The 23323-nt window shown below is 41.8% G+C and overlaps 1 protein-coding gene across 8 annotated transcripts in view; it reads left to right on the forward strand.

Moving 5' to 3' along the window:
- MDGA1 (MAM domain containing glycosylphosphatidylinositol anchor 1) overlaps positions 1-23323 on the forward strand; it is a 379759-nt gene that overhangs the window by 188178 nt on the left and 168258 nt on the right. The gene's annotated exons all lie outside the window — the stretch shown is intronic.

Raw genomic sequence — 23323 nt, forward strand, 5'->3', positions numbered from 1 at the left:
TGACCCGCAGTTCTGAAACTTCGCCAATTACTGTTGCCCAAAGGGATGTCATTTGCATAAGAATGATTTCCTAAAATGTTTATGGATTCTCTTCCATGTGCAGTGTTCTAAGCTGCTCCCTTCTGAGTCCTGGCTAATATGTGAGGAAGGAATTTCAGCTGCTTGCACTCAACCTGTTGCAGAAAGTTCGTATCCAATCTTTTAATGTTCCATTTTGAAAGACATGCAGTACTTCCCTTGGATATATGTAGAGTCCTCTGAACATGAAAATCAGAGAAACTAGGTGATTTGGATTTCTTATATGAGGTATCATTGAATGGACACTTCCACATATAATATTTAGTCTCTGCTTTGCCCTAATTTCATTATTCTGCTTTTCATTTTTACTGAAAATGCTTGTTCTCATTTTGCATTTTATCTACTCTACTTTCTTTGTATTGCTAGAAGGCATTGGTGTTCACACAGCGTGATGGCTGTATCATAATTATCCAAGACTATGTCAAGATCGCCCCCTTAACAGTGACCCCTCACTCTTCGCTGAGCCCTAGAAGGCTGCTGCGAGTTACACTCTAATAGCATTGGGAGAGCCACACATTTGCTATTCTGCCCTGTGGTTCTGTTTTCAACCTACTATGCATCCCCACATTTGCTGCAGCAGTACAAATGTAGATACCACCAATGACGTGCTTCCCAATGAATGTTAAGATCATAGAACCATTTACCCCACCACTTAAAATCTTAGTCTCGGCATCTTTCTTTCATTTCATGCCATAGATAGCCTAAGGTATCATCATTAACCTAATCACATATCTCCAACATTTATAAGATCAAAATAGGTACAAGATAGGTATTAAGGCTGAAAAAGGTAAAGGGTGTTTGAGATGCTGAGGAAGTTGAGCAACGTCCCCAGTGCCCCCTCCAAGCCAGACTGCTGCTGTTTGAGGCGGCCAGAGGTGCTACTCTATCAACAGTGCTGAGTTACAACTAAACTATCAGCACTGGAAAGAAATGCTGTGGATTCCTTTTACCCATTGCTGTTGTTGTTAAGTGCTTTCAATCCACCTCTGACTTATGGTGACTCTGGATGAGTGATTTCCAAAATGTCCGGTCCTTAACAGCCGTGCTCAGCTCTTTTAAACTCAAACCTGTGGCTTCCTTTAGGGAGTCAATCTATATTGTATTTTGTCTTCTTTTTCTGCTGACGTCCACCTTTCCCAGCATTATTGTCTTTTCCGTAGAATCCTGCCTTTTCATAATGTGCCCAAAGTTAGGACAGCCTCAGCTCAACGTATTTGCTTCCAGAGATAGTTCAGGCTTGATTTTATCTAAGACCTGCTTATTTGTTTTTCTGGCAGTACAGAATATCCACAAAGCTCTCCTCCAACATTGCATTGCGAACAAAGCAACTTTTTTTCCTTTCAGCTTTCTTGACTATCCAGCTTTCACACCTGTACATGGTGCTCAGAAATACAAGAGTGTGGGTGATCTTGTTCTGGGTCTCCAGTGACATATCCTTACACTTGATGCGGAAACTTCAAATGGTGCAGAACGTGGTGGCCAGACCTCTCACCGGGGTGGGAAAACATCAACATATCTCCCCCACTCTGGCTGCCCTGCATTCGCTGCCCATTCATTTCCACATTGATTTCAAAGTATGTATGTATGTATGTATGTATGTATGTATGTATGTATGTATGTATGTATGTATGTATGTATGTATGTATGTATGTATGTATGTATGTATGTATGTACAGTGTATGTATGTATGTATGTATGTATTTATTTATTTATTTATTTATTTATTTATTTATTTATTTATTTATTTATTTATTTATTAAATTTATACCCCGCCCCTCTAGACCATGTCTACTCGGGGCGGCTTACAACATAAAATAGGACAGTATAAAATATAAATAATCATAAAATACAATTAATATATTAGTTAATACAATTAGATTAAAATTAGCAGAATGGAATGTGATGAGAGAAAGAAAATGAAAGACTTAGCTGACTGGAGGGAAGGCCTGCTTAAATAGCCAAGTTTTTAACTGTTTTTTAAAAACACCCAGACGAGGATGCCAGCCAAATTTCTGCTGGAAGGGCATTCCACAGCCGAGGGGCCACCGCCGAGAGAGGCCCGGTTTCTCGTTTTTTCCTTCCGAGCCTCTCTCGGCGTCAGACCCCTCAGCCGTCCCTGCTGGCAATGACGGGTGATTCGGGTAGAACTGGGTGGGAGAAGACGATCTGCCAAATATTGAGGTCCCAAACCATTTAGGGCTTTATAAATGATCATTAGCACTTTGAAGTCAACGCGGAAACGGATGGGCAACCAGTGGAATGCAGCCGGAGTGGGGGACATATGTTTGTGTTTTCTCACCCCACTAAGTAACCTGGCTGCCGCATTCTGGACCATCTGAAGTTTCTGCATCAGCCTCAAAGGCAGCCCCACGTAGAGTGTGTTACAATGGTCTAACCTCGAGATTATGAGCCTATGTACTAGAGTAGTGAGGGCCCCCTGATCAAGATATGGATGCAGCTGGGCAATCCGCCATCGATGGAAATAGGCGGGGCGGACCACGGATGCCACCTAGGTTTCCATGGTAAGCGCCGGGTCCAGATGTACCCCCAAGCTGCGGACCTCATTCTTTGCGGCAAGGGTCGTCCCCCCGAAAGAAAGGGAGTTGCCTATACCGCTGACGGGAGGACCGCCCACCCTCAAGACCTCCGTCTTGTCCGGGTTCAGCCTCAACCCATTCGACTGCATCCATTCCAGTACAGTTACCAGGCAGCGCTGAAGGGACGGAACGGCATCCACTGAGGTAAATGAAAAGGAAATGTAGAGCTGCGCGTCGTCAGCATACTGGTGACACGAAGCTCCACACCCCCTGATGACCCCTCCCAGCGGCCTCATGTAGATGTTAAACAGCATTGGAGAGATGATCGACCCCTGTGGGTCCCCACAATTGAGGCTCCACCGGGTCGAGACCCTCTTTCCAAGCTGTACTCTTTGGGGCCGGTCCTCCAAGAAGGAACGGAGGCAGGCAAGCGCTAGGCCACCTATTCCTAACTCAGAGAGCCTCCCCAGGAGGATACCGTGGTCAATGGTATCAAAGGCCACTGAGATGTCAAAGAGGACCAACAAGGACATATTGGCCCCCATCAGCCTCCCTCAACAGGTCATCCATCAGGGCGACCAGTGCCATTTCTGTACCATAGCGCGGCCTGAAGCCCGACTGGAATGGGTCCAATGACATATAAAGCCCTAAACGGTCTAGGACCTCAATATCTAGTGGAACACCTTCTTCCACCTATATTTACCCGAATTGCTCGTTCTAGCCAGTAGGGGCGGCTGAGGGGGCTAATGCTGAGGGAGGCCCAGAGAGAAAGAACAAGAAACCAGGCCTTCTCAGCAGTGGCCCCTCACCTCTGGAACAGTCTACCCCTAGAAATTTGTCTGGCTGCCTTGCTAGGTGTTTTTAAGAGCAAACTTAAAACCTGGCTGTTTAGGCAAGCCTTCCCTCCTGTCATTACTTAATTTAATTTTGTCATCTTGAATCATATTATGTTGTTGTTTTATTTTATACTGTTATTGTTTTTATAAATGTGTTGTTATCTACCCAGAGTAGACTTTGGTCTAGATGGGCGGGGTATTAAATAAATAAATAAATAAATAAATAAATAAATAAATAAATAAATAAATAAATAAATAAATAAATAAATAAATAATGTTCCACGAAGTTCTCTGTTGATTTAGGGCATTAAGGGGGTCATAGTCACTGTTCAGAGCTCCTTAATGTAATCAGCTTTGCCCTTCTGTATCTTTTATCACTTTTTTGGAGGAGAGTTTCTAACTCCCCTTAAACATTTTGCCTGATCCTGTGGAGCTTACGAGATACAGAGAGAAAAGGGTCCTTCTTCTAATCCCCAGTAAAGTTGCCAGGTTCCATCTCAGAACTTTACAAACCTTCATGCCTTTCAGGTGACTTTTTGCTGCAGGATCATCAATCACTCAGTGTACTCACTATCATAAATCATAGCAGAGAACTTCATATTTATAAGGAAACATGTTATATTTTATACAGATTCCGATGTGATTGTGAGCGTATATTTTGTCTGGTAATGATTATCAAAATCCGCTCTAGCCAGAAGCTATTTCCTTCTGGAATAGCCTGTTCCTGGTTGCCATTCCTTCCTTCTAAATCATCAAGTTTGTGTCACAGAAGTGAGGACATTTGATTCAAAGATGCTCTGTTGCATTACGGCCAGGACATTAAGCATTCATTTAGGCCAGGTTTCAATCAATGGGCATGCCTTTGTTGCAAAGGATGAACTGTCTGTTTTTCTTCTGCACCTAACCTTAGTTTTTTGATTTACCAAGAGCAGCGGTTGATAGGAGCAAAGTAAAACCGAGAGGATGAAGGATGACTGTATCACCATCCCAGTTTTCTGATGTCTCATTGACATTCTTATCCCCAGTCCTTAATCCGGTTTTAATCTGGTCCACGAGAATATGGATACAGTAGTAGGCAGAAGACTGAGAGCATTTACAATTGTTTCTGTAATTGTCCTTCTCTGAGGAAAAATACCCTCCCTAGCAAAGCTCAGTTTAAAGTTCTCCTGACCAGGCTTGAAATATTCCTAGCTTATGAGTTCTTCCTAACCTCTGTAAGGTACAAAAGTCTTCACTTGGCAGGAGTTCTTCTTCTTGGAACCCCAGACCAAGAAGCCTTTCTATCTGCACAACCTGTTTTGATTTTCAGTTCTTCTCTTCCCAGGCCATGATCTCTGGAGTCAAACAGCTTTGAGAAGGCATGGTGGGAGGGGAAAGAAAAAGCCTCTTGGAAATGGTAGAACTTAGAAGTTTTCTTTCCATCACTGTGATGGCCAGAACTGCAGCTGAAGACCAAGCCAAGGTAGTAAATGAAAATTGTATTTGTGCTAGTTAGGGAGTTCCATATTGGACATTTATAATGAAGATGTATTTGGCCAGCTTAATTGTGAGGCAGCATATAGCAGCTAATAAGAGTTTAATGCAATATAGATGGATTTAATGCCAGCCATCCTGCTGGGATTTCCTTTAACAGATCGTAGCATATGCATAATACACAACCTCCTGGCCAATTGCTTGCTGTGCCATGAAATGGGAGACTGGGGCTTTCGGGAGAGCTGCATTCACTGAAGAAGACATTGCTGGGGAGAGATGCGAAAGAATTGGGGAATGACAAAGCATTATAGCAGCTAATTGGCTCTGAAGAAATTGATGACATCTTGAGGCAAATCTCCAACAGATTTGCGCCAATAACTGTATCTATCTCTTTCTGTCTCTCCTCCCTACCTTCCCCCTGTACACATACTCTTATGAATACAAAACCTTCCATTTATACTTTCAGGTATAAGGATTTTTATGATTTTGTCTGCTTCCTTAGCAACAGCCACATGCATTTCTCTGCACAACCAAAGAGCTAGGTTTTAACATGTCAGAAATTCGACCATGTGAATTTGTCAGACTATTGTTTTTGTCAGAGGTTTTCTCCTTAATTGAAGTTAATAACAACTAAGGAGGAGGAAGGATCGGCCGTGCAATACTGTGGCACACACCATCACGGCTACGGAAAATTACTGATTTGGATGCCAATTCCCAGAATCCCCTAGCTCTTGCTTTCTGGGAAATAATTGGAGTTGTAGTCCAAAACAAGTTTCTCAAGTTCTGGATCTTTGATCCCTTAACTGTGAGGTATGTAAAATTCCTATAAATGTTGAAGCCATGGTAAAAACCTACATCTTTTTCTAGGAAGAAGAGAAACAAGTGGGACTGGGAACAGAGCTATGTATAATACTTGTTTTTGTATCAAACATAAAGTGATGTTACTGCTTTTGCAGCATGAAATACTTCATTCATGATATAGTTAATTTATGAAGATATTATAGTTAGTTTATGAAATTGGACTGTTCGCCATGTTTATGAAATTTAAATATACAAGAGCCTTAGTTTTGTAAAATGAAAATTTTACAAACATTTTGAAAGTATAGCAGAAGGCTACATATGGCCAAAAATATTTGTGTGTGTGGGGGGGGGGGAAGTTTCATAAAGTTACTGTCTGTCCTCTAGGGGGCATGGGGGCAATTTTTTTCCTATAAAGATGAATCACCAGGATTCTGAGGCTCCCCCCTCTTTTTTAAAGAAGTCACCAAAGGGCATAATGAGGCTTTCTCAGTAACTCTCCCAGTTTTGTAAGATAAATGTTTGGGGGAAGGATCATTGAAGCATGTGCAGTCTATGAATGAGTGGGTATGGGCCCCCAGACCTCTGAAGAGAGAGCTGGAAACTGCTGCATCCCATGTGTTGAAACCACAAGTAATGAAACCCTTCCCTCTGCTATATGTTCCTCTCATGATGATGACAGTACCCACAGAGGACAGTTTTATGTTTGTAGCACAGGAATTATGGCTGTCTAATTCTGTACACTACCTTTCATACAGATCTTACTATAAGCTTCTAGATTTTGAGTGAATAAAACCTTGCCACAAAACAAAACCTCCTCACTCATTTTGAAAGAGAAAATGTTTCATCATGTTTACTTACTAGAAAAACTGAAAATTTGTCTCAGGGGAGGGGAATGGGAGAAATTATTGCTCCCTGCCCTTCCCCCGCTGCACTGGGTGTATTCCTCATCTTCCCACGTCTAAGCCCAAGTTATGAGCTCCTGCAACCTCTTTTCCTACAGGCTTCTCTGGCTCAGTGGTTCAGAAGAGCTCAGGAGGCGAAAAAGAGGAGCCGGAACTGGAGGCTGGGAAGTGCGTTTCTTGCCACTTGCTGGCCTGGAAGGATCTTCTTTTCCTGCTACCAAAGGGAAAGAAAAGAAATCCTTTCACGCTGATAGTAAAAGGATGACTATGAGGGTCTGCTGTCTCTGCAGTCAGGAAACGTGGCTTCTTGGAGAGGCTCCTTTGATGCTCGCTGACTGGATTGAAGTTGTCACCAAAGCAGCCTGAGAAAGCAAATGTCAAGATATGTTTATCTGCCGGTGTCGTGAGCAAACCAATAAGTCTCTCTCTCTCTCTGGATCACAGGCCAGATGAAACAGAGACCAGACTGTTGTCTAGATGGGGGAAGCTGGGTGGAGAGCAGAGCCAGGCTTGAGGACCAGACTTACAAAGCTTGAATGGCTGCCAGTCCTCTGGTTTCTGGCCTCTTTTCTCAGCAGGCCTTTTGCTGCAGAAGGAGCCGGGTAATTTGAGAGAGTTGTTTCCCTGAGCAGATCAGGCAGCTGTCAAGAGAGACAGAGTGCTTTAATGACACTGTTAACCATAAGCACTGTACAAATACTCCACAGGGGTCAGGCTGGTATTTTCTGCCTCTTAAGGCTTTTCTTAAAAAGCAGCTAAAAAGATGGAAGGGGGAAGGCATCACAGGCGTCCATAGTTATTTTCCCATGTCTTCTCTGCAACAGGCTGCCTACCAGAATCTTTGCAACCCGAGGCTAACCAGAGTAGTGGGTTGGCCAGATTTTTTTTAAATTAGTCTTTTTTGTTTCATGCAACCTTTGAATCTAATCAAGTACTCTTCACCACTTCTGGCTGCACTCCTGACTCTTTCCCATCTATGAAGGGAGCAGCTGTGAAGGGAATGCCTTGTGCTCCCAATTTAGCCTTCAAGCTAAAAACAGACGGCAAGGTAGCTCCCCGGCTCAGCTGCAAGCAGAAGGTTGTGGCCACCTGTGGCTTTGATGATCAGTGTGTCGTACAGTCTGAGCATCACCTTGTCCTCCCCCCGCTGACAGATTTTGCTGTCTTCAGCATCACTTTACCTGCAGCATTAGCCACTTTTAACTTTCAATTACAGTACAGCAAGAGAACCAAATGTACAGATGTGGGTGAGTAGCTCAGACAGCTGGTAGCTTTTGCTTCTCCAGAATGTTTCTTTGAATGCAGGCCAGTGTTATAATGACCAAGAACCATTCCAGGCAGGGGAGTACTCAGTAGAATGAGTGAAAATTAGGAAATAAATGAACAAAGGTCTTAGTGTAATTTCCGTTGGGCTGCTCTGCATGGCCCTTCATAAAAATCAAAGTCAGAAATGGCATTTTTCAGGGCACTTTGGTGGGCAGCCTTTGTATGTTGGCTCATCATCTGGGAGCATGTCTACCACTGTCATATCTTCTGAACTTTTCTAAATCATTGACATTGTAATCTTGGGAGAAGGAAGAGGAAGAGACACTGGCAGTGACTGGAGGAGACGCTCCCATGATGCTCAACAGCATGGAACACTAGCGTTTATTGATGGCTGTTTATGAACAACATGGAGTTGTGGTTGGCCTTTGGTTGACTTGCATTAGTCATAGTGGACAACTGCATTTCTTATCTGTTGGCAATAGCAATAAATCTTTTAAATGTATGGCAATCAAGGGTGTATGTGTCTCAGAAACCTAGTGGACTTGAGGCATCTGTCACATTCATTGAACCCCAACCATCTGAAATGCTCCTAGTAAGCAACCAGCAGGCCCTAGCATGAGGGGCACAATACCTTAGGTTATGTACGTAAGCTATGTTTTGGACTACAGCTCCTCGAATATCCTACCCAGTATGGTCTGCTTGAAGATTCTAGATGTTGCAGTCCAAAAATCTAACTTTCCCAAGCTCTGGGCAACACCAGCCCCCCCCACCGATCCCTGTTTCCCTCTCTCACAAGAACAATGTCAGTCCTATCTAGTTGCTGGGCCCAGAATCTCAAGTCCCAGACCAGCCATCTGGCCTACAAAGCTCTCAGTTACTGTTCTGCTGTCCCTATTCTTTTGAGAACAGAGTGTGGTTCTCTTCTCTTCCTTAGCACTTCATCCTTGACTACGATTCCTCCCTCAGTCTTTCTTCATTTCCTGCTACAAATGTCCTTGTTTTTAAGGCTTAGCTTTAAACTAAAAGACCCAACAGAAACACAGAAGAGGTTATTTTATTTCTTTAGAAAAGAAAGGGCATTCCTTCTTTCCTTCCTTTCGCAGTCTTCTGGTCTGGGAGACAGGTAATTCACCGCTGGAGCCATAAATTTTGCTGGATAATCTTGGGTATTCCTCACATGGTCTGCTTCAAAGGGGTTGTAGTAACTATGATATGGGATCATCACACACACATTGCTCAGAATCATTTGCAGGGCAGGTGAGCTATGCCTATGATAGATACATGATTACTTTTGTCTTTATGTGTTTGCTTAGTAACTGTAGATTGCTTTTCTCCTTCACCAGGGTCCACAATGTGATGCATAGTAGATAAATTAAAATGATTAAAAACAGGTTGAAAAGATTGTTTAACAAACCATATTATAAACATGTTTAAAAAGCAGTTTTGAAACATTATCTAAAAGGCTACTTTAGCATTCCCCATGGGAATTCCAGGAATATCACATGTTCCTGTGATGCTGCCTTATCTGAGATTAGTAATGTTCTCGTGTGTGGATTCTAAATTTAGGCAGAATGACTTTATTTAAATTGGGTTGCTTATTGTTTTTGTAACACCCCCACACTCACATGCCCTTCCATTGTATTCTCATCAGTCTTCCGCCCCCGCCTGTGTTGCTTCAGAGTAGTGGCGGTAGAGACGAATGCAATTTTCCTTGTGTGTGACTCTGCTGGCATTTAGAACCTGAGGCACCATTTGTCCCTAGAGAAAATTAAACATAAATGTGAAATAAAACGTTGTACTCTTGGGTGCTTAGGATCAGAAAAAGAAGACAGGAAAGGGAAATGTTAAGAGCTAGAATAAATGCCAATGTGATCTTGTCAAGGACTCCTTTAGAGAGTGAAATGTGGCCTAGCGCTTTGGCTGCACTTCTTGTGAATGCAGAAGGGATACTTGCTTTCCATAGGAGCAATGTTCCCTACTACTTCAGGTCTGGCAACAAGGGAAAAACAAAGATGTGAATGTAGTTGGGTGTCAGCGATCTATGTGTAGATATAAAAAGGAATGTTCAAAACATCTTCCGGTGCGCTTGATTTGAGAGAATTTCTGAAAAAGTGTAGGCCCAAACTAGACATGGCATTTAATCAATCAGTCAGTCAGTCAGAGCTCCTGTGGGTCCATTGTGCCCACCGCCAGAAGAGCCTTTGTGATTAACTGCACTGCTCTTCTCTCCTTCCAATCAGCCTCTACTGGTGGCAGGTTGTTCTGCTTTATCTCTGCATCAGAAGGATCGGGTTCACCAGATCTCTCCTCAGTACAGAGGTATAATAAAACCATCTTCCTTCTGTGTGAGCCATTACTCTGCTTTTTCTTGCCTCGCTTTTAATTTCACTAGGGGCGGGGAATAGCACTTCACCTGTTGGATGTTTTTGAAACACTGCACTGATCAAAGGATGGGTGGGAGGGGCTTATATCTGCATTTGGTCTATGCTTTTTCTCTCAGGTTGGTGCTCCATGCTGTACCTGCCCCCTCCAACACATCCTTTTCAATTAAAGAAGCAGTGTGCCCAAACCTGAGACTTCAAGGTAGCTGAGCCATGGGACTGCTGTGGCTGCAGGGGAGTATTTCTCTTTGTAGTGCCTTGTTAGCAAGCTTTAATTGGGCAAGAAATCTAAGCATGAGCTTCAACAGCCCCAGCTCTCAGCTTCTTCAAGGAGAGGTGTTCAGGGGAGGTGGACAAAGGGGTCAAGCAATCCTGCCCAGCATAGAATTTCTTCCAACACTTGTGTGGTAGAAACTGAGGTGTATGGGGAGGGGTGACAGATTAACTGTTGCAGAGGAGGTAAATCGCTGAGTTCTTGAAGATTGTCCTACTTGTGTTAATTGGCTTGGGCAGATGTAACGGAAATGAGCTCTGAAGTCACAGCTTATTTGCTGTCCTCTGTCACTCTCCTGAAAAGGGCTAATTAAATAACTAGGAGTGGCTGAACAACCCTGAATTTCAGAGGAGCTCAGAATGCACACGGAAGCACACCGCACAATGCAGACCTTCAGAAATACCCGCCAAAAGAACTCCTTAGAGAGCTGTGAGAATACCGCAAGAATTCTCCACAAGTGATCCACTCTTGCCTAATCTGCAGTTTAAAAATGAAGGGGAAAGTGAGGGTAGTCTGCAGAAATCGGGGGTTGGGGGGGATAAGGTGTCAGTGCTGTCAGAGATGCAGACTGAGTATAACTGCTGGATAGCTCAGTGGTTTAGGCATCTGGCTGTGGAGCCAGAGGTTGGGAGTTCAATTCCCCCACTGTGCCTCCCTGACAGGGGCTGGATTCAATGATCCATAGGATCCCTTTTAGCTCTGCAGTCCTAAGATGATGATGATGATAACAAGTCAATATCCTAGCTTAACGTCCTTTACCATATATGACTTTTCATACATATCCACACGCACAGAACACAAGCAAGTGCCAGTCCAGCATCCTTCCTAAGCCTCTGCTCCATTTCGCTTATGCTAGCATGGGAAGGAAATTTACAGTAGAGCTTGAATGCTTATTTTTTTGGTTAACACCATCTGGAATGATCACTGACCACATTGGTGGGGAGATTTTGGGAACTGTAGTCCAGAAAAATAACTCTTGACATCCTGTGATTCCTAATGAAATATATAAATTTCCTGTGAACCAAGATGTAAAACCCCCTATAATTAAGCAGAATATCTAGATAAGTAAGCTGCTCAAAGAGTAATCCCTCACCAGCAGCTCATGCAGCATGTGATCCAGCTACTGGCTGGTGCAAAAGACAAAAACTTTTAAATTAGTCCTTTAGAAAAGATATTATAGGGTTTTTTTTCCTCTAATATCTGAAGCCTCCTTCCAGAAACCTAAGATTCACAGGAACAACAATGAAAATATCAACAAGCAAAATCTTCCAGTAATGTATACTCCACTTTCTTCTTCTAGCTAAGCTCTCAAAAGCTCATGAGAAATAAGCTGGGGCTTAATATTTCTGGAAGGCCATCGAATCTCAGGTTCATTGAAGTCCAGAATCATAGAGTTGGAAGGGACCTCAAGGATCATTGAGTCCAACACCTGACCAAAGTACAAAATGCACTGAGATCCGTAACGTCAGAGCTTTGAGAAGTTCCTTTTCTGGATAATAGCTCCCATAATTCCCCAGCCAGCATTCATTGCTCTCAGGTATGTGCTTTCTGTGCACTTTTTGCATAGAAAAAGTACAGGAAGCTCTGAAAACAGATTTCTGAAAAACAGATTTTGGCTGTTTACCAAAGGACAGTTTGTTCTCAGAACTGTAACATTTGCCTTAATTTACATCTCTGTGAAACTGGATGGCTTCCTAAGGAAACACTTATTTGTCACAAAGTGTCGATCAGAGCAGTAGCTGCACAATTGCCTTATGCCTCTGGTTTTATAAGGGTTAGAGATTCACTTCCGTTTTTTTAAGTGGAAGCTTAGAATCTGAACCAGAGGGTGGTTCAGACTGGCATCAGGTGGCACGTCTAAAATCCAGGCTAAGCAGGTTATATAGCAACTTTATCCTACACTCCCATAATCTTTGGCCATTCTCAGAAGGGTTGATGCAAGCAAAAAACTCAGAGAGAGCTAAGGTTTCCCCAGACCAGCTCTAGAGAGTTCAGTTAGCTTAAGAATAAAATGGATGTCATAAAAGATGTGTCATTTGACTAAATTCGGTATCTCTTTCTGTGCTTCTTCCCTATTTCAGTAAGAAATCAAAAGGAAGAAGATGATCAGCAATCACATACAGTAGTTACTTTTTGGTGTAATGAGCCAAGTTTGCTGGTTACTTCCAGAAGTTACATTTTAAGGCATTTTAGAGGCATTCTGGCAAATTATATACTGATTTCTGATCACTTCTAAGTGGCAAGGGAAGTACTGAGTTTTAAAAACTCCTCAATACTTTTGTAAGCATTATCAAAGTACTGTGTCAGAATTGGCTGCTGGAGAAAGTATAGAATGCTTCCTCGCACTTTTTGGCATGCTGTAATGACAGTTGAATGCATTAATAACAGCATAAAGAAAAGATTACTTTTGTGAATGAAGCAATGATAATGGGTACTTGACTGACCCAAACTAGTAAGTAATGGAGTTCCTAAAAAACAAACAAACAAACAAAAGGCAGAAACCAGAATGTTCAAAGTTTTGGAAGCAGATAACAGAATGTCTTTTCTGGCTTTTGCATATAGCAGCCGTTGAAGAGGAGTGCAGGAGACACGTTCCTGCTGCAGTTTTGGTGTATACGAATTACTTGATGTTCTGGGAAAACAGGAAGTGAAAGGTGCCACCTAGAGTGGTCTGGTAGTCCAGATAGGCGGGGTATAAATCAAATAAATAAATAAATAAATACAGGGTTGCTGTTTTCTCACCCTTCCATCTTACCATATTCAAAGTGTGCTGCTTATATACCGCCCCATAGTGCTTCAAGCACTCTCTGGGCGGTTTACAAGTTAACTGTGCAGTCTACACATTGCCCCCCCCCCCCAGCAAGCTGGGTACTCATTTTACCGACCTCGGAAGGATAGAAGGCTGAGTCAGCCTTGAGCCGGCTACCTGGGATTGAACCCCAGGTTGTGAGCAGAGTTTTGGCTGCGGTACAGCGATTTTAACCACTGCACCACGAGGCTCTTCGGTGAAGAATAGACTTGTGGCCACAAGCATCACCTTAATTCTATAATTAAAACACACACATACATTGGAACTTAGTAAAAGTGCTTCACTTTTACTGGACTGTGCCCAAAATCATTGGCCAAGAGCTTCCTATGCTGCAACAAAGACAGTGTGGGCAAAAGATTCCCCTAGGGAGCCCAGAATCTGAAACAGGAGGATAGAAAGCTTTAAATTCATTTCAGTTAAATACTCCCTTTGCTGGATTATTAAGTCATCCAGCTTCCATGGTGTAACTTTATGAAACAAATTCTTCCCATTGTTGGAGAATTTGGCCTAAAAGTCAGAAATGAAGGAAGAGAGCAACTCACAGAATTCTGTGAAACCAACAAGCTGCTTATTGCAAATACATGCTTAGGCAGTTGAACAGACAATTGTACACATGGACATCACCAGATGGCAAGTACAGAAATAATATAGACTTTATAACTGGAAGCAGGAAATGGAGAAGCTTCATTCATTATGCAAAAGCAATACTAGAAATGAGCCGTGGTACACTCCACGAACTATTAATATCAAAAATTAGAATAAAGCTGAAATGCTAAAACAATCATTGCGCCAAGGAATTTAACTGAAATAAGATGTCTGAAGAATTTAAAGACCTTGTAAAAAGAACAGGTTTGTATTACTACAACTCACTTAATCCCGAACCAGAAAAACTGTAGATTGGTATATTACTAGCAGAGAGCATTAGCCCTACATTTCCACTGCTAATTTGTTGCAGTGTACCACAACTGGCAATAGTGAGGAACTTTGAGCAGGAATCATGAAGGATCTAGGCTCCACTTTATTGTTAAAGCTTTTTCTTCTGTTAGAAGAAACCAGCAGATGAAATTAGTGATTGTACATTGATACTTAAATGAGTTGTGTACAGATATAGCGGTAGCGGATCAACACAGTAACTTTTCAAAATGAAAATAAAGAGGTTTCAATAATGAATAAAGAAGGTGAAAAATGTACATTAGGGGGAAAAAATTCCACCTCCAGAACTTAATATTTCTGTTCCTGCCGTGGTCTTTGAAAATCTAGAAGAGCTTGTGTGAAGCAGAACTGTGGGGACATAACAGGATAAAAGACTTTTGTGATTGTTTTTGCTACCTTTTTATTTTTATTTTTCCCCTTTCTGACTCACCTTGGGAGACATTGACTGAGACAGCAACCATGTGAAAATTGTTAGGTTACAATATAGATCAAAGTAACTAAGAAAAGGTGTGTGTGTACATGTACACATCAGGTTTAGGGAATCTTTGAACTTCTGGTTCTTTTGGATTTTACTTCCCAAGATTCTCAGGTAGCTTGGCCAACGATAAGGCCAATGATATGGTCATAAAACACCATAAAGAACTTCCCTTAGACTGCACCCCACTTATATATATATATATATTTTTCCTTGTGTTGTTGTTTTGCATAGCCTTCTATTTTTGCAACTTATTTCAGTAATGTTCTCAGTTGGTTTGCCAGACAAATGGGATGATATAAATTTAAATATAAATGACAACAAATTGAAGTCCACAAAATCATAAAACATCATAAAAACAGCCAATGAGCTTTAAATTCTTTCTGGAATGGTTTCTTATTAGTATGAGGTGAACATTTCTGGAGAAGACATTCTACAACTGGGGAGCTATCATCAAGAACACTGTCTCTCTGGTAAATTTGATGGAAGGGTTATCTTTGCATCTAATTGCCAAACACTTGGTAATCAGGTGCCACAAACTTTGTCTAGTGGGACGTAGCCCACAGAAGCTTTCAGCTGTAATTTGTTTGCTTGGTGAACAGGTTTCTGCTTTCCCTGTTACAAAAGTAAAAATAGATATTTTTTTGGAAGCGTTTAAAAAACTTGGTTATGATCTAGTGACCCTTGCATTTCAGAGTGCTGTCTCTGTTGAAGAATAAGACCAGAAATTGCTGATCTTGTAAAAGTGGGAAAGGGAAAGGTTATCCGAGGCACGGTGATACATGTCTGACACTTGACAATTCCTGCCCTTGTTTGCTTGGCTCTTGCCCTCATTGCCACATGCTTCAGATTTCTTTTCCTGAAATAGAGAGGTAGTTTGTTTCCTTGTTTGTTTCCTATCACAAAACTCTGGAATCTGCCCTGAAATGTGAATTCTCACACGAGGAGCTCAGGAGCTGCTAAGCATAGTCGAGTAGGCCACACACAAGTTCAGTTCATCATTGGATTGTTCCTGAAGAATAGGTGAATTATTATGCTTTGTGTTGTTGCAAAATTGTTTTGCTGCTGAGGTGAACTGCCTTACCCTCTGTTTTTGAAGCAGCAAAATGTTAAGATGTCTGAGGAAGGCATATTGTTTTCTGAAACCTGGCAGATGCTCTGGCCTCTTCACCCTTTTGTAATGCCTCTTGCCACATTTGCTTCATGGCTTAATTCTCAAATTCAAGAAGAATAAGCAAGAACAGCCATTGACCATTGAATAGTGAAAAGCTCACCTACAGGATTCTTTATTTGAATTTCTCAATATCCAGGCAGCATGACTTGTGTTTGTTGTTCATGGGTAACGAGAAGCAAGCAGAGTAATGTTTTCTATGACTTGTGTTCGGCACTCTGTCTCAGAACCTAACAAATATCAGTAAGTGAGATTATTGCATTTGGCCATTTCCCACTATCACGATTCTCATTAGGATTACTGGTGTCATGTGACCAAGGGAAGACTCATATCTGCATAGAATGTGCATGTGCTGATTCATATATGGACATGCAAATGTATAAATAATTACTATTGATTAAATAGAAATAAGTTATAACTCACCATAATAAGGAAGGTTGTGTGGCCAGACAAGGCACAACAGTACATCATTTTTCTTACCGTTTTCCTCCAAGGAATTAGTGGTATTCAGAGGTATATGCTGAATCCATATTCAGCAGTTCTGTTTCATTAACTGAGGCACAGAACAGCAGCAGCAGCAGCAACAATAACAACAAATTCAGAACCTGTTTTCTTCAGCACTATCAGCAAAGGACAGAGTAACAGAAAGCCATACTCATCCTCCTGTACTTCAGTGGAAGGGGAGGGGTATTATAGTAGATGGTTATTGTTTGTTTGTTTGTTTGTCTATCTGTCTTATATAGAGGTAAACACTACTCAGGACAGTTAACATGTCAAATGAAACAAACATAACACAACATAAAACTAAATAATGTAGTAAATGCTAAATATTAAGACAATCTATGGACAAGCAAGGCCACCTGCAACTAAAATCAGATGACAAAAAGATGGCGAATGGGCTACATTATGATGGTTATGCACCATGTCTCTTCATTGATTTCAGTTACCTTTCAATGTTCACACATAAGAGGTAACCTTTGATGAAGCACCGATGACTTTCTAGCTTAGAAAGTTAGTTTTCAGAAGAATGAATATACTACCTTGTTTCCCTGAAAATAAGACCTAACCTGAAAATAAGCCCTAGTATGATTTTTGAATTGTGGTGCTGGAGGAGACTCCTGAGAGTCCCCTGGACTGCAAAGAGAACAAACCTATCCATTTTGAAGGAAATCAACCCTGAGTGCTCACTGGAAGGACAGATCCTGAAACTGAGGCTCCAATACTTTGGCCATCTCATGAGAAGAGAAGACTTCTCTTCCCTGTTGGGAAAATGTGAAGGCAAGAGGAGAAGGGGATGCCAAAGGATGAAATGATTGGGCAGTGTCATTGAAGCTACCAACATGAGTTTGACCCAATTCCGGGAGGCAGTGGAAGACAGGAGGGCCTGGCGTGCTCTGGTCCATTGGGTCACGAAGAGTCGGACATGACTTAACGACTAAACAACAACAAATGATTTTTCAGAATGCTCATAATATAAGCCCTACCTCAAAAATAAGCCCCAGTTAAGTGAAAGCCTGTCCTCCACTATTGTTCAGTAACCAGAAGAAGATGGCATGACTGTATTTGAATAAATGTAGATGGTTGTACATGAAAAAAACAAAACATCCCCTGAAAATAAGCCCTAATGTGTTTTGTGGAACAAAAATTAATATAAGACCCTGTCTCTTATTTTCGGGGAAACACAATATGTTGAAGCCATTCATAACCAAGCAATGGTAAGATGATTATCTTCTCTCTTGACCATCAATCTGTCACCACTCAATTATTGATGGTATCAGTATGAAATTGTACTCACTGTCCTTAAAGCTGATTTTCCAAGCTCTGTGATTGAGAAGCTTGACTTCCAAATTCCTCATATACTGATTCCTCCTTTTGTGCTCTTCAGAATAACTTGTTCAGCATACCTTAGTTTACCCATGCTGTAGCAAGAATCATCTACTGATTCCTTCATCTCAAGCCATAGGAGAGTCCCAGTCTTTTTTTTCTGGTTAGTTGGCGACTAAGCTCATAAAATGCAAGGACCTCTCTGGAGAACACCAAGCGTAGGTTACCAGCTCTTTGTACCAACTCACCTGAGATTATCCTGGAAGTACAGTCCATGTTCGAAACAGTGTCACCCTGGCCTGAGCCTATTGAAGTGAGCAGGCAGTCAATTTGTGTGGCTGGCCTTTTCGTCTCTGCGCTCAATTAATGATGCTGCCGACTCACATACTGACTCGGATTAAAAGCCTGAAGGTCAGCTCCCTCAAAGGTGAATCTTTTTTAAAGAGTCCAAAGCAGGTTTTAAGGACAGAATTGATTTTCACTTTTCCATTTCTTTTGATTAATATCTTTGAAGGAGGGGAGCCTTCAGCAAAGACACCTGTTGTTCGTTGAATGCAGTCTCTAATGAGATGACCCCAGGAACAGTACACACTTATTTATGGATGGTGCTTGATCTACTTCGCCCTGCTGACAGAAACCTCAGGCTGAGAATCTAGAAAAGTGCAACACACTCAACCTGTGTAACATACCAAGAAGTCCACATCGTCTAAGATGGGGGGGGGCACTTGCATCCTTGCAGAAGCTTTTGTTCGCTTTTCGGTGTTTTTTTTTTCCCCCATACATCTCTTTAGCTCTAGCCCACATGACCAATGGTGGGGGATTATGGAAGATGCAATTCAAAAACCTCTGGAAGGCAACAGTTGAGCACCTCTTTTCTAACAGTATATGCCTAACAAGTTAAAACTCCTGTTTTTCATATATATTGGTCAAATAAGACAGGACTCAGTGGAAAAGACAATAATGGTAGGAAAAGTTGAAGGCAGCAGGAAAAGAGGAAGACCAATTATGCATTGGACTGATTTCATAAAGGAGGCTATAGCAACTGCTGACCAAGGCTGTCAATGACAAGACATTTTGGAGGTCACTTGTTCATAGAGTTGTCATATGTCAGAGGTAACTTGGCAGCACATAACAACAAAGTTAAATAAAATTAATTAATTGCTCCTGTGAGCTCCTCACATTGGAGGACCATCGATCCTTGACCCAAGAGATAGACCAGAAGGAAGGGACACTTCCCAAATAGACCAATAGCAGGGTATACAGGCAGAAGAGAAAGAACAAGAACAAGAACCTTTACTGTCATGTACGAGAGGGATGGGAATAAAGGAGAAATATGAAGAAAAGTTAGGAAAAGGGAAGGAGGATGGTAGAATTAGAGAGGCAGGGCCAGGGGAGTTTATTGTAAGCCGCCTAGAGTGGGCTAATATGTCCAGATAGGCGGGATAGAAATAAAATAAATAAATAAATAAATAAATAAACAAGCCCTTACCCCCTGGATGGGAATGGATCTGGACAAAGGAACCTTGGACCAATAGATGGGAGAGAATCAAGGTTCCCAGGGTAGAGGCCGATTACCAAAGAAGATCTGCCATTCCCATTCGTCCTTCCTACTGGAGAGAAGTGGAGGCTAAAGTTAAGAGAGGAGATGGAGAAAGTAGAGGAGGAAAAACGGAAGAGGAATGCATAGAGAGTTCTAGAGACGAAGATAGAGGAGAAGAGATGGAATGGTCAGTATTGGATACACCACTGGGATGATGTTCTACGAGGAGGGACCATTCCCTCAATACCGGACCCAGTGACCACTACGTTAAGACAATGGCCCCTTATGGGCCTACCGGGACCTTGGAATACCAGTTATACTAATCCTTTTGTTACTGAAGATTGGAAGCCCCTGATTGCCCCATTGGCAGATGGAGAAAGAGACACAAATTTAGTTAAAGACACTAGTTTGTTTATGGATAATACAATAAAAGTTCCCATGTTGCACTAGCAACCGGCGCCTTCTGTATTTCTTGCGCCTGAACCAGGATTGCACCCGACTCACACCGAACCCTCACAGCTCCTCACATATGGGATATATGTGTCCCATATGTGCATTGGTTCTTCTATGTTGTAGCTCAGTGGTTTCAATATCTGGTTTAAGATTTTTTTTAAAGAAGTGCTGGATAGTTCAGTGGTTTAGGTATTTGGTAGCAGAGTCAGAAGTTGGGTGTTCAGATCCCTACTGTGCCTCCTTGTAAAGGGCTGAGATTGATTAATGCTAGGGCTCTGCATGATGATTATAAATTATAATATAAAGTAAGGGGTGTACTTAGCCAGTTTTCTTTCCATGTATTCAACAAAACAAATGCTCACATTCATCAGAGCATTACAGAATCAAACAATTAATGGCGGAGTTGAGAATGAGATTGATATTTGTAATTCCTAGTATTTCTCATCCTAACACCTTTTAGACCAGGATTATGTATACACCACAACTTGATCAGTGGACATCTGCACAGCCGATGTATACTCTGCACCTTTCAGAACTCAAAGCCAACTGTGAAGACCCACAGCGGCCTTGAGATGCCCCACCTATCCATTCTCTTGTATTGGTTCCATACTGAGAGGCAGAGTGTGGTTAATAAAAAAAGGTTTATTGAACTGGGACGGGGGGAATAATGACTAGAAGCAACTTTAGCAACATACACACAAGGCCCAGAGCAGGGGTGGCTGATAGTGATCATGAGGCCCTGAACAAAAGGGTGATTTTGCCATCACCATCCACTTTCTTTCCTAGTTGGAAGGTATATGGTCTGTTTGGTGCTGACTCCAGTCCCGAAAGAGAAGAGAGACACCATCCTTCCTGTGCTTTTGTTCGGCTCTCTTTTCCATACTCTTTCTCCCCTGAAGGAAGATTCCCAAGGGGACTTAGCCCACCTGATTCTCTTGCCTTCCTTGGGTGGCACATGTAATTGTATCAGCTCCCTGGTTCATGGCTCCTCCCTCTCTACCTCTTCGCAAGACTCATTGTCACTGTCACAGCTCCCCCTGACTCTGCGTGACAGGCCTCCCAGTCTCGTTCCTCCTTTGCATCCTTCTATGTGTCCTCCTCACCACCTGCTGCCCCTCCCTTTTTTATCCTCTCCACTCCTCCAGGGGTTGCTCCTCCCCTTCCCTAATATTTTCTGCATCCTCATTATTCCTTTTCTCTACTACTGACTCTGAACTAGCCCTTCCTATAACTATGGGGGAGTTGGCCATAGCAAAGTCCTTCCTGGGGGTCAAGAGGTGCTGTGACCCTCCTGCAAGGACAGGGGTGTCCTTGTCGCTGTCCTCACACCAGTATGTCATCTAGACTTACATTAAAGCATGCAAACGAGATAAAGGAAACTGGACTGCTCTCCTTTGTTCTGTGATTTCCATGGATGTTAGAGAAATATTTCCTTTTGTTAAAATTAGGATTTTGAAGTCACCTCAAGAACATCATGTTGATCCATGTCAACCTCAGCAGGATGTCCGTAAAGTGAGAGTTGGCATGCTATCTACGTACCTTTGAATAGCAATTGCTGGGAAGCAGTAAAGGGGAAAGGTGGTTGCACTCATATCCTACTTGTGGGCTTTCTATAGGGATCTGGCTGGTTGCTACAGGAAATAGAATGTAAGAATAGTAGGTAGGCTTTTCGTCTGACCCAGCACGGCTCATGTTCTTAATTGTCCCAGGTTAAGAAAAATTGTGGTTTTATTGAACTGTACAGCAACCGCATATATGCACAGATAAGTAAACAGTTCTTATGGAACTCTTAGCAGGTCAAGAATCACTAGATAGTTTTAGATGTGTTATCTGAAAGACCACCATCTCCTATGTGATTCTTCCCATCAACTAGGTCTGTCTGTGTTCCACCTTCCATTGAGGCACAGTTGGCAGGAATCAGGATGATGAGTCTTTCTATGTAGTTGAACCCAGAATGTGGTCTTGCTGCCTTGAGGTATTTATGTCATTTGCCACTATTGCCTCCTGTAATAGCTTTCTGGTGTATTTGAAGCCATTTTTTGTTTAATTATCTTCATTCCTCTGCAGGATTTTAGTCTGTTCTTTGTTATTTTAATGGTGCTTTGATTTTTATTATCATGCTATGTACTTAAAGATATGCATAATGTAAGCTGCCTTGGATGCCATGCTGGAATAGAAAAGCAAGCTAAAATCCCTAAATAAGTAAATAAGAATCCTTTTCATTTGTTTTTCTGGGATGCAACAGACATTGCAAGCAACAGCAGACTGTGGTATTTCAGTTAGGTTAGGCAGCTGTTAGCATTTTTGTGAGAGGAGCTTGGGAAGTTTGACAGAATCTGACACATGTTCATTGAAAAACCGATCAACATATTGGGGGCCAAGAATGATTTTATTATATTTGTTTTTGAATTTTTCAGTGTTCGTGATTGACATGGCTATCAGCTGCTCTGCTTTGCTATGTAAAGATTAGATGAGCAAGAGGTTTTTTTCCTAGAAATGTGGAAAACATAAATACTCTATAAAATAAATTTTCTTCTGTGAAAATTAAAAAATTAGCTAATGAAGATAGGGAATGTTTGTTTGTTTGTTTGTTTTTGCTCTTTAATGTGTCAGGGCTTACTAGCCATTTATTGGTAGTTTAGCAGTTTTGGTATTTGGCTGCAAAGCTAGAAGTTGGGAGTTCAATTCCACACTGTGTTTCCTACAATAAGAACCAGCCTGGGTAGTCATGGGCAAGCTGCACAGTGCCAGCGTGCCCCCAGAAGAAGGGAATGGTAAACTACATCTGTGTATTCTCTTCCTCAAAAACCCTAGAAAGTATCACCATAAGTCAGAATTGACTTGATGGCACACCACACATACATAAGATTAGTCAATTAAGAAACAGCAGTGTTGGGATATTTTTCCATTTCAAGGTCTATGTTATCTGAGTTGAAATATGTGAGGATTCTAGTAGTGGGATAGAGGTGTCTGGAGCCAAAAATGCCACCTGCTGCCACAGTTTCTCTGCCCATTCTATGAGCAATGCTGGCATGATACACCTTGTACCAGCTGATCCATTTTACGGCATAATGAGAATCAATTGTTATTGGTCAACTTTCTATTGGTACCAGCAAAGAAGATTATCTTTAATTCCCTTAATTGCACAACAGAAGGACTAGTAACTTTAGGAGTTAAAACTGAGAAGCAAGTTCCAAAACACGCAAACCCCACTGCATTTAACCAGTTTAATTAATTACTCAGATGCTGCTTTTAAGACAAAAAGAAAACAGTTCTTTACTCATTGATGCTGCAAGTTGTAGGCTTGAATTTGGTTACAGAAGACTTCAGTAAAGTACAAAGGCTTTAAGGGGATTACTAGAAGAAATGAAGAAAAATATTAAAAATAATAACAACAAAAAGGAGTCCTCTCAGGCTACATGGCTAAGACAAAAATAATGGACACAAGGACAGAAAAGTCTCAAGGAGCATCCTTCCTTTTCTCTTCGGTATTCCTAATGAGTCTCTTTCTGAACAAAGGCAATAAAACAATTCTACTAATCTCTCTGAAGTCTTTGTAGTTTATTGAAG

The sequence above is a fragment of the Pogona vitticeps genome, chromosome 1 (assembly GCF_051106095.1).
Source record: "Pogona vitticeps strain Pit_001003342236 chromosome 1, PviZW2.1, whole genome shotgun sequence".
Classification (NCBI taxonomy): domain Eukaryota; kingdom Metazoa; phylum Chordata; class Lepidosauria; order Squamata; family Agamidae; genus Pogona; species Pogona vitticeps.